Here is a 13,424-nt window from a genome sequence, read left to right as displayed (position 1 = left end):
ACCCGATTGCAGGCCTTGGCAAAGCAATTCAGGATAAATGTTCCTTAAGGTACCTTGAGACTGAATTATGCTCTCCATTAAAGCTTATGTCAAAAGAACTTGTTAATGTAGAAATATTCTTAAACACACCATAATAAATGATTTGGGCCTTGCAGTTCCTGCCAGTAGACAACTAAATATTAAATCTGCCAGGGGATCAGAGAGAACACAGTAAGACTGTGCCTACCACACCAGACCAAAAAGTAAGTGCTTCTTACAAGATTCACTCCAGCAGCTTAAGCAGCACGCAAAGCAGGAAGATAAGGATAGACATAATTGTTAAGCTCGCTTGCACCTTTGACCCTGAAGGGGATTCTAATTGTTTTACTGGGAAAATAGATGCATAAACAATTGCTTAGTGAGCTGTTACTAAAAAAAAAATTATAATAAAGTTAGAGTCTTAAACCATACATACATTTTTGGGCAGTTTCTGTTCTTGGGAGTCAGTTTCAGGCTTATTTAGGACCTCTGTGTGAGGGTTTCCCATCAAGCTGTTTCAAGGTGAACTCCATGACAGGGATCGAAGGAAGCTCTCCTGAAGATTCCTAAGGAAAGATCCACATCCAAGATCATACGGTTGTTGGCACGATCCGCTCTCTCTGGTTGAACACCACTCTCACTAAGCCCTGATGCATTTCTCTGGTTTGTGAGCCCAGTTATGTATAAATAACTCCTTATTCCTGTTTGACTCTTTGTGTGAAGGAGAGTTTGTAGGCCTGAGGAATTCCAAGTGATATATTACTGATGCCATCCAGGCATCAGAGAACATATATATTATTTCAGTCCTGCTTACATAGCTTTCTAATCCCCCTTTACTCCTTGCCAGCTATGTAACATGGGGTAATTAATTCTTGGCTTTGTATGCCAGTTTGCAACGTGTGGGATAGTAAAATTCTTGTTATTCCGTCTATCCACAGATATATTCTTGTGATTAAATTATGTAAATAAAAAGTGGCTTAAAGAAATAAGTTGTTTATAACTGTCACATATATTCAGGTGACCGGCTTTACTCGTCTGAGACTTCACGTAGAAAAATGACTTTCGTCTTTTGATCTATACAGCTCACAGGCCCACACAGCCACTCTTGAGAGTTCCTTTCTGAGGGTTTTTTTTATTTTTCTGACTCTCATCTTTTTGTTTTTATTTAGTAACGATTGCCATTTGCAGTTTCTCAGTTTCTCTCACCCTGGCCATCCTCTTTGGGCCCTTGGGTACCAGGCTCTCCGGTTGTCCTCTGTGCCCACAGTGCCCCTGAGATTGGAGACGGGAGAGCAATGACTGGGAACCGCTGTAAGGTCTTTCTTCTTCAAGTTTAGAACTGGGGGGAGCAGTGCTCACTTAGCTGGCAAGGCTTTATTGCCCTGGACGTGAAATACTACCACAGCTCCAGGCTTTGATTTGTGTGAACCGCCATCTTAATGGCTCAAGTCCCTGTATTAGGACACCGTGTCCTAGTTGTAGAGATGGGGGATTAAAGCCTGCGCCCCCGCCAACCTTTTGGGAAGGAGGCCGCCAAGGCCAAGGACGTGAAACCATCCTTGTCTCATTAGTCAAACCAGTCAGTTCTTTATGGAAGAAACGAGGGAAGACCATTTTGTCTGCTGGAAGAGAGAAGCTCCCATTAGCATCCCCTCCACCACCACCACTCTGCCCCGCGCCCCCAGCAGTGCTTCAGAGTACTCCTGAGTTGTAGGTGAGAGCCTTCCTTATTCATTTGGTTTCTCTCAGGCAGAGGTGCCTAGCATTGCTACCAACTGAACTGATGAGGCATCCGAGAAGCACATGCCAGCCAGGGGCTGGTTCTACTATGCATTTTTTGTTTAACAGAAATGAAGCCCTACTTGACTAGACTTCTACAAATGTTTACTCCCTGTGTAATGGTCCATGCCCTGGGCTAAAACAGCCAAAGGGCACCATGATAACTATCCTGACAACAGAGCATTTGGCTGAGACAGAGGCTCCACTACCGGTTGTGAGGACAAGGTACTGTTTTTCCTTGATTATCTAAGTTGCAAGTTGTCTCCTGGGCCTGTAGAAGAGTTCTGGAAAAATCACAACAGGTACAAAATAACAAATCTAGCATCAAAACATGGTGGGATGCATCTCAGGCAAATTATGTTCACACTAGCAGGTGTGACTGACAGAGGAATTACAAATTTACTCAATTTCAGTTCAAGGAGAAAAGTCTGTCTCATTTTGCCTCTGTTAACTATGTACCGGGTGGAGGTTGGTTTAAGCCCATTTGAACAAAGAACAAATCACAGGGAACTTGCAGGCTCCGCTTTCTCTCTGCTTGTGTTTTCCCAGATTCTCGGGGGAACAGACTTTGGGTTAGTTTGGGTTTCACGTTTGAACCCATGTAGCTGCTGACTTGTTAAACACAAGGTTCTGGCCGGAGTGCTTTGCTCTTCACCTCCAAGTCAAAACAGCTGCCTCTAAATCTGATTTACTCCAAGGAAAATGTCGCTGTCTCATAATCGCAGGCATCTCACCTGCCTGGTTATTACCGACTTCTAGCAGCCAAGCTCCAAGCCAGAAACTACCCTGAAATTAGGAAATCAAATGACCATGACTGGCCAGCAAGTTTCCTACAGAAGGGCTTGAGAGAAACCGGAGGGTCCGTCATTTTAAAGAAGTGACTTTTCTGAAGTTAGTACATGAACAAGTCGAGGTGTCCACGCTCTAAAATTGTCTCCTATTTGTCCTACTTTCTTCCTATGAAGCCTGGTGACAGGGGCTTCACTAGGTCGTCACGGGACTCCGCCGAGCTGGCAGTGGTCGTCACTATCACAAGGGCTCCGCCGAGCTGGCAGTGGAGTCTAACACGGCGTTGTACACTTGTGCGAGGTGATCTTACCTTTATGATCCCAAATGTATTCTATGACAGGCATTGCCCTGCAAATACTGCAAATACAGAGGGAATATACCCTGTGACAGGAGAGAGAGGCAAGGGCGCTCCCCGCTTTGCTTAGAGGTCTGTCGGCACCACCCATTAGTCTTGCGGATGACGTTATTGGCTGCTTTGCTCCATACCTCTTCCGCTAAGCACTTCTTCTCTCGAAAGCAACTTAATCGTCCGCCTGTCCATCACCCATTGTGAGTCCCACGTGCCACCCTGAGATGGGAAATTGTTGAATAAAATACCTCACTTTCAATGTAGACGCAAAGCAAGACAATGGACTGAATGTTGACCCATCCTAACAGCACTGATTCCAGCCAGCCCCTCTAACAGATATTGTAGCAGCTGAGGCTGTCCACGCACTGTGGCACTTGGCGCACTGTCCTGCCAGTTTACAGATTGCCCACAGTGGCTGACAGGCCAGTCAGGAGGAGAAGGTCGTGTAAAGGGAAAAGGGATGTTTTATTTGGGTTCAGGCATGCTCACTTCTGTCACATGCATTCAGAAAGCACCCATGTGGGCCAGGGTGGTGTTGGATGAAATATATATCATTTTTTTACAAAACCGCTCATGCTGTGAGTTTTTGATGGGATAAATGTAAATTAGAGTACCTAGGAAGAATGAAGTAGATTTGCAATAACGACCAAAGGTTTTATTTCGAGTGAAGTACAAAATGAATGAAAACCACCTCACTCTTATTTTTAACACAGATCACAAATCTAATGGTATATGATATACGTGCTCTCTCGTGCCAAACCTTGTTTGTTGCAAAGGACTCAGCCAAGAAAGGCCGCTGTGAGGGTTGTAGAACTTGTGATAACAACAGGGTATCGCGCCCACGCACTGCAAATTCAATGTTAGCTTTAGTCACTGCTGCCCTGACTTACTGGCAGTGGGCGGAAACTTGCTGTATACACTGGATAATGCAGTCACAGCACATGCCCAAGCAGCTGCAGGCTTGGAGGTAATTCAACTTGCCCAAAGTAAAGATTGTATTTTTACATTGAAGGGTGTTTAAGCTCTCGGCTGTGTGATTCTTACAACAGGTCTGCTTTGTTTTGATGTCCTCTGTGACCTGAGATCCTTTAGTATCTTTAAAAAAACAAAAGCCTTGTGGGACTTAAGGATCTAGCTCAGTTGATAGAATTTTTATCTCTCATGCATGAATCCCTAGGTTCAATGACGGTGTCATATGTAACTGGAAGTGATGGTGCGTGCTTGCACTTGGGAAGTAGGGAAAGGACGATTCAGGGAATCCTTTGCTCGGGATGGATTTAAGGCCAATCTGAGATACATGAGAACCTGTTTCAACCATGAACAAAAACATAAACAAATGAAAAAAATACAGTTGGAACCGGAGACTTGGTTTTCTGCCTAAGAGTATTTGCCACTAAATCTGAGGGCTTGAGTTTGATCTCCTGGATCTACAGATGGAGAGAACCAGCTCGTGCCCACTTTCACACACATATTAAAGGCACAAACATGCACACAGACACACACACACACACACACACACACAAACTAATAAAATTGGGCACATATACTTTTAAAATCACCTCAACGTGACTTAACGTTGGTATATATACAACGTGGGTATATATACAATATTTCCTGTACTAGAAGGACATGTATATCTATATATACATACACCCATATGAATTTACGTTTTGCATGCCAGTAGTACGCCATGAATAAAAATTGGTCAATAATTGTTAATTTATTAATTAATTACAGAGTACACAATGACACTTTAATGCAAATCATCGTCTTGTTCAGAGTTTGTGTTCTGCTGTCATTGTTTGGAACCCCCTGATAGTCGGTGTTGATGTTTTTATTCTGTCCTGCACAAACAGGGTCAGATATCTCTTTGTTTTTCCTATTCTGCAAACCTCATGGGCCTTGGCTTTGTTTAATAGATTCTTTTACAGGAATGGGATCTCACCGTTGGTTTCTAAGGCAGCCTTTTGTTAAGTTCATGCCCAGTAATCACAGACAGTAGAGGAAGTAATGGAGTGTGGGAGAGGCAGCTTGCTCTCCTAAGGATTCCCCTTGCACTTCAGTTTTTATTTGCAGCAAATGAGAATGCCTTTAAAACCTCTCATCTGGATATACAAGCAAGTAAAAAATGGAGAAGAACGGGGGCTAAGGCTGCAGCATTTGTGACAGACCCCCAGCATGCACTGGCCCATGAAAGAGGAATGTGTTTTTAATATTTGTATAGAAAAGCACTGCAGATTACAACTCGCACCACACATGCTTAGCACAGATAACTCGGAAAGCATGCCGGATGGTTCTGGAGTCAGAAGCAGCATTGGCTGGTACAGAAGGGTACGCCACGATCAACTGTGCAGCCACTCTTTCTGCCCTAGAGGCCACGACTGCTCTCCAGCCCTGCCCTTATCTTCCTTTGTCCTTCATGCCCAGAAGTTAGTCACTGGGCATAATCTTCTAGGACTCCCTGGTCATAGGCAAGACTATGTCCTTGTCTGGGACGTAGGACTGTGTCCTCTTGCCGGGATTTTAAAGTCCCAACAAAAGTTCCTTAACTTTTTCCATTGGTATTAAGTCTCTCTACCTTCCCTGCCTCCTTCTCTCCTCCCGAACTCCACCTTCCTCTCCCTCCTGCCCCCGTCTCCCTCCCTGCATCCATACATCCCTCTCTCCATGCTTCCCTCTCTCCTTTCTTACTTCCTGTGGTTGTGGAGGTTAATTACCAGATTACCATGTGTTGTATCACTGAGCTATATTGTCAGCGTGACTGCAGTTTTTTTTTCTAAACCACAAGTCTCCTCAGAAATTAATGGAGACAAATGGAACTTGGGATATTCTTCTTGGGGCAGAAGTAAGCATTGCCAGCTTTTCACCTGCAGGACTTACAAGTCTGTAAATCCATGACCACCACCTGGTGACAAACTGAGAGCACCATGTCAGATGATTGTTCCCTGAAGTGTCACATCCTAAGCATGGAGGACATTGGCTCTTTTGTTGATTTCCTAGACCCATCTTTCTGTTGTCTGGGTTGAACTCATCCAGAACAGGCCACAGGGATATAAAAACTTTGAGTTGAAGGAAACTGAGTTGTTGAAGTCCTTTCTCTGTAGAAAAGAACCCCCACTAAGAATTCAAGATGGAATTTTCATGATTCTCCTTTGACTGAGGGGAGACACAAATACACAGATGGTAACAGAAACACCCTCCTCTCTTCTTCTTTCCTCTGCCCTCCCCTTTCTTCCTCCCCCCTTCCCCTGCCCTCCTCTCCTGTCCCAAGAGCTCATTTGTCTCTCTATATTGTGACTTGATTTCCTGTAAGTGTGCCCTCTTTTCCTGCCCCTTACCTTGTCTGAAGCCCTTTGTCTTTCTGTAAGTGCCCTTGCCCACTTCCCTTTACCCAGTGAGAGGATAGATTGGCCCTAACATCTGACCTTTGTCAACTCTCCTAGATGCATAACACTTTAAAATCTGTCTTCTCTCTTATGAACCAGGATTTTCTCCAGTTTAATGTACATACCACCACTAAAGAAACTTAAGGGTGCAGAAGAGAATTTGTCCTGCTATAATGTTTTGTGCTCATATGTCTCTCTCTCTCTCTCTCTCTCTCTCTCTCTCTCTCTCTCTCTCTCTCTCTCTCTTTTTCTCTCTCTCTGTGTGTGTGTGTGTGTGTGTGTGTGTGTATACTGAATGGTTCAAAAAAGGAGTTAAAAATGTCAAGTGCATAAAAGTACTCTGCATTCCTCTCAATTCATGGTAATAAATCTTTGAGTTTATACATACTCTTTCCATTTTCCCATAGCTTGATACTTACAGGTGCTATAGACTTATCTGTTTTGGAGATAACCATCTACTTAATGGATGTTAATAAAAATACTTGCAAGTAACATCCAGCAAAGACCACATTCTATTGTTGTATGAAAACCTGGACTAGATACTGTGTGGTAGACACTGCATTCTGGGGAACTCTTTGGTCTGTACTACATGCTCCTCAAAAGCTTGTTTTTAAGAAAAAATGTTCAGTCATTTCTTATGACCGTCTTTATAATAATTTCATGTCACTTAACACAATATTCAAGTTTCAATATTTATCTTCTTTACCTGTTTTACTGCTCCCTCTGAGCAACTATCACATCTCATTATACAACCACTTTACTCTCCCAGCTCAATGATAAATTAACATACCATCAACACAGGGGCATTTACTGTCTGTATCCTCAGACACAGACACAGAATACATCAGCACGCTAGCTCCTAACCCTCACGTTTATCACACAGCAGGTAGTCGATACATGTAGGTTGAACGGCCCTGTGTTTAGGATGCTTTCTCTAATCTTTCCACTTGCCTAGCTTTCCTACTTCCACAACACTGCAGAAAGATTACCTTGCATTGTTTTTGCTTCATCTCACAGGCTGAATGAATCACACCTGAGTCTGTGTTCCCAGGGCACTCTGTCCATACCGTAATATTACAGTGATTAGACATATGTGTTTAACGTATCTCCTTATAGGTAATAAACAGATTTAGCTCATTTTTACTATTCAGAACATGACATGCCAGAGAAAAGGCCTGAATAAATTGAATAAACAATGTTCATGATTGGAACATTATATAGTTGTATTGTCAGGATGTTTGGTTTGAAATTTCCCCACAAATTAAGTTCCAAGTTCTGGTATCTCAGATTGTGATCCGATTTGGAAAAAAAAAGCTATTTAAAGTGAAATTGAAATGGCATAATACTGGATGATGGTCAGCCTGGAATCCTATGTGGCTCCTATTCTTATAAGAGAGAGACTGACGCAGAGACAATGCCAGTTAAGAGCAGGAGGAGTTGGAAGTCAGGCGGTTACAAAGGACAAGAAAGGAAGGTGAAGAGGCCTTTGGTAAGTGTGGGCTTGCCATCATTTTGGCTTGAAATTGCAGACCTGTGATACAATAAATTCATGTGGTCCAAAGCCATACATGGTACTTGCTTAGTAAATAAAGGAAACTAATATATTCAGTAAACATTTTTGCACTAATATTTTGTTTGTGAATATTTAGTGTATGTGTGTACATTATGTGTGTACATCAATATGTGTGCAGGTGTTAAGGTGTGTGCATGTGTGCATGTACGTGCATGTGTGCATGTGTTCATGTGTGCACATGTTAATGTGTGCGCATGTGTCATTGTGTGTGCACTATGTGCATGTGTGCACATGTCAATGTGCGTGCATGTGTACACATGGATAGGGATGCATATGTATCCATGTGCATGTGGAAGCCAGAGTTCAGTGTTGAGTATCATTCTTAATCTCCTTCCTTCTTGCTTTGTGAGACAGGGTCTCTCACTGAACTTTGGGTTCACGATAGCTGGCCTGCAAGTTCTGTAATCCTCCTGTCTCTGACACCTTCTCAGTTCCAAGGTTACAGATGCACCATGCCACAATTTCGTTTTATTAGTGCTGAGGCTCTGATCCTGGGTCCTCATCCTTGCCCAGGAAGCACTTTACCAACTAAGCCATCCTCCTAGCACTTTTCCTCGCATATGTAAATAACCATGGCTTTATTAGTAAGAGTTACATTTAAGCTTAAGTATACTTAAGTAATAGAAAAAATGTGATATTTTAGGTTTGCTTGTGGCTGGTGAAATGCCCAGTGGAATTAATGATCTCTAAGTAAGACATTCACATGCAGGACAAGCTCTCCGGTGAACCAATAGTTGAGCTTGTGTGTGTACGCCTCATAAGATGGCTGACCTTTGTTTCCAAATGTCTCCAAACTGGTAGCAAACTCTTTGCAATATAATAAAAATGTGATCATATTTTATGCACTTTTATGTAAAGGAGAAATGGTGTATTCACTTTGCATGTATTCATTTATTCATAAAACCTTTTTTTAGAGATGTAGGAAAAAAAGAAAATATTCAAGAACTTCTCTAATAGAGATTCCACACTGTTGTAATTGAACATGAAGGAAAAGAAATATAGTTAAAATTATATAGTATTATGAAAAATTAGAGTAGGATTGAGAGGAAGAGAACCTCGGTAAAAGGATCCTCTCTTGAGGTAGCATGCATTTTAACCAGTGAGTGAGCCATATCTATTATCCATCTATTGTTTGCCTGTCTATTATGTCTATCTGTCTATTATCTATCTATCTATCTATCTATCTATCTATCTATCTATCTATCTATCTATCATCACCTATCTATCTGTCTCTCTGTCTATCTATCACCTACTCATCAGTCCGTCTAGCTGGAGATCAGATCACACCACCTTAACAATACTCTGATATGCTATTGTTTTAAAGTCACTTGAAGAAACAACAGGAAGGAACAACTCTTGTCTTATCCCTAACTGAAAGCAAAAGGTACAATTATGTGTGAAAACTATGCAACTCACTCCTGGAGAAGAAAGGCTAAGAAAAAATCTTCACAAATTTTGTCAAACACACTCTTATCTTGCTTACCACTTTGCCGAAAGTAATGTCCTAACTCGAAGTCAATTGTCTTCCCAGATTTTCTACTACTCATCATAAAACCAGTGTGTCAGGGCTTGAGATGGGTTTTAGGAATACTTGCTGCTCCTGCAAGGAACCTTGGTTTCATTTTCAGCACCCACATGGTGCTCAGAACTGTCTGGTCCCCGAGTTCCAGATGATCTGGCATCCTCTTCTGGCCTCTGAGTCCACCAGGCACGCGTGTGATGAACAAACATACATGTCATATAAACTGAAAATACATACCAAACAAAAGCTGGTATACACACTTTTTAGCTTTAACTTCTCTCATCTCTTTTTCTCTCTTCCTTTTAATCCTTTCCTACTTTATCCTTAAAACATCACTAAACAAATGCATATGTGTGTTCTCAGTTAATGTATGTCATGCTACTTCAGTTGTAGACTTCATTAAAAATGTGGGAGTAGTTGTCAATTGGACATAGCTTCAGCTCTAAATGCAAGGGCACCCACATTCATCAAAGAAACTTTACTAAAGCTCAAAGCTTTAGTACATTGCACCACAAACAATAATAGTGGGAGACTTCAATACCCACCTCACTCTCATCAATGGACAGATCACAGGAACAGAAACTAAACAGAGACATGGTGAAACTAACAGAAGTTATGAACCAAATGGATTTAACAGATATCTTTATGACATTTCATCCTAAAACACAAGAATATACCTTCTTCTCAGTATCTCATGATACCTTCTCCAAAACTGAACATACAATCGGTCACAAAACAGGCCTCAACAGATACACGAAGATTGAAATAATCCCATGCATCCTATCAGATCACCACAGACTAAGGATGGTCTTCAATAACAACAAAAATGACAGAGAGCCCTCATACACATGGATGCTGAACAGTGCTCTACTCAATGATAACTTGGTCAAGGAAGAAATAAAGAAAGAAATTAAAGAATATTTAGAATTTGGTGTTCTCTACAGTTTAAAGCATTTTGAGGACCTTGGAATGCATCCTTCCCAGACACATGATGATTTGGTCTGATTTGACATAGGACTTAAGGGACCTTTGTGGATGCTCTTGGTGTGAGCTAGATCAACAGATGGTAAGATGAATATACATCAAGCTGTTCAAACAATCATGGAGGTGATGACCTCAAGCAGTAACAAGAGCAGGTACATGGGTTTGATTGCATGGAGGAAAGAGGGAATGCGTAGTTATATTTCAGTTAAAAATATTTAAGATCGGGGTTGGGGATTTAGCTCAGTGGTAGAGCGCTTGCCTAGGAAGCACAAGGCCCTGGGTTCGGTCCCCAGCTCCGGAAAAAAAATATTTAAGATCATGATTACTTGAATATGGCTGATAGGAAAGAGTCAGTGAGGGGTTCTTGATGTTTCCATGTGCTTGAAAATAAAATTTATGAGGTTTGAGATCTGTTACCTGCAGAAACCTAAGAAGTGTTTTGGTAGACTAGCAGACATTGTAGGGAAAAAGAAGAAATGTTTGAAAATGAAAAATTTTCTACACGGTTTGGAAGGTAAGTATAGAGGCTTGGCGAGCTGAGATGTGCTTGAATAATTAGGAATCTCTGGAGACTTAAAAAGAGGGAAAGCAGGAATAAATAAACCTCAGGGCTCCACTGGGCCTTGCACGCCTTGAGTCTGTTGCTTTGCTGTGACAGGTGGAGTTTATCCTGAAGGTGGGAAGGGGCCATTGGAGGAATTTTGAGGAGTAAAGTAGCATTGTATATATATTTGGGGATTTAGTTTGTGATATTGAAATGCATTGGAAACAGGGTTGGAGACTTTCATAGGAGAGGGACATTGGTAGAGCCAGAGAGCAATAGCTAAGAGATATTTAAAGTGTAGAAGTGACAGTCCTCAAGCATGTCTCGTATGGATTACAGATGTCAGAGGAAACAAGCAATGAAAATTCCACATCTTCCTTCGAGTAATCATGTTACGGTGAGCTATGACTAGAACTGCCTGCAAATAGTACTTGGGAGAGGTAAATGCTCGCAGAGGCATAAATCAAGGACCATAGCTGAAATGCTGAAACATCAATAATGCCATGGTGGAGAGGTCAGGGTAACGGAGTAACCACAGGTGAGAGGTTCTGATTTCTGATGCGGCAACAGGTAAAAAGCTCACAAGACAGAGTTCAGCTATTATGTGCCCCAGAAAATATCTCCTTTTCTCTGGAGGAAATAAAAACATCAACATGTGAACATTTCAATTCATTAGAAAAAGAGAAGAGTAGGCAATATATCCACCAGTATGCACTTCTTTTACGATGAATTATTTTATTTGTAAATCATATGTATGAACGTGTGCCTGTGAATATACATGATTACATGTACCCAAAGGGTGTAGCATTGGTTGTCAGAACCCCCTATATCTAGAATTACAGGCAGGCGGGAACTTTCTGATATAAATGTAGGGAATCTGATTCAGGTCCTCCTCAAGAGTAGTACATACAACCTTTTAATCACAGAGCAATCTTTCCAGCCTCCTTTGTATTTCTTATCAACATTTCATCAACAGATCAGAGAAAATTTCATCCTATCCAGGGTCAATACCTAACTATCTCTTGTCTTTATCATAACCAGACTTTATAATCGGACTTGCTTATTGGTGGATACTGATACCATTAGTCAGGTCTGTGGCTAATAAAAGTGGAATATATTTCTGTGTGGGCATAGAAGGTGGTGGGTTGGGGAGAGGCAGGATAAATCCAAAGATTTATGCTGTCTGTAATGTTCGTTCAAAATCCTGCTTCTGGAGTTCAAGTGAGGACTTGATCAGTTGCTACTAAAGAACATCCAGATCCCAAGAAAATGCCCACATAGCTGAGCTCCAAGGGTTGATTTTCGAAAACACTAGACTTTATACCTTAAAGACAGAAAAAAAATACTACAATAACTCCAATAGGGGGAGTCAACAGAACTGCCATTAGGATCGGGGAGGGCAACAAGAGAGTGAACCTTTGGGCTACAAAGCTTAACTTGTAGAGCTTCAGTGGGGTCAGCAGAGGTTAAGTTTAGCAACTGAAAGGTGACAGGTGACTTTGAAAACAAAGTACAGAGAAGACATACAGTATGTTTGTTTTCATGGCCGGTGAAGCTGCAAAGACAGTTTTAACAGTATTTGAAGGCATAAGCCTTGAAGGTATGGAGATATGGATAATGATAGTCAATGATCTGTTAAGCATAGGAGATGTTGTAGAATGGTTACAATCAGAAAGAAGTGTTAATCAAGTACTAAGTTGCATCATTTGAACATGCTAGGAATAAACTAGACCATCAGAAACTGACAAACACAGATGGCCTCACTGTTTTAATTTTCAGTTTCTAAATAGTACATTTAGTGGGATTATGAGAGTTTTACAAGTGATCCAATATCAGGTTTAGGTTACGTAGAATGTAAAACCAACTTGGGACTGTTAAAATCATCCTTTCCTGCTGGGAAGATTGATCCATCAGTAACACTCACTTTGTAAGGTCGAGGACCTGAAAGCAAGCCCCAGAGTCCATGTAAAAAGGCCAGGTATGGAGTGTGTGCTTGTACGTCTAGCTGGAGTGTGTGCTTGTACGTCTAGCACTGAGGAGGCAGAGTCGGGTGCAAACTTGAAGCTTGTTCTTTCACAGAATGTCTGACTTGCCAAGAGCTAGTCTAAACAAGACCTTGTCTGAAAGAAGATGAATATCACCTGAGGTTAACCTCTGTCTCCACACAAATGGCCACACACACACACACACACACACACACACACACACACACACAGAGAGAGAGAGAGAGAGAGACAGACAGACAGACAGACAGACAGACAGACACACACACACAAACATACACACACCTGCATACACTCGAACACGCATGCATGCATACACACATAAGTATTATCTTTTGATTCTCACATATATTTCGTAGGTTAAACACAATATAGTCATGTGACCCATGTCCTTTCAGAACATCCAGAGATCAATGAGCTTGCTATGACGTCATAGGATGCTAAGTGTGGCAAAACAACTTCCAGCAAAGTGTCTCA

Source organism: Rattus rattus, chromosome 9, assembly GCF_011064425.1.
Source record: "Rattus rattus isolate New Zealand chromosome 9, Rrattus_CSIRO_v1, whole genome shotgun sequence".
Taxonomy (NCBI): Eukaryota; Metazoa; Chordata; class Mammalia; order Rodentia; family Muridae; genus Rattus; species Rattus rattus.
This window is presented reverse-complemented; position numbering follows the sequence as displayed.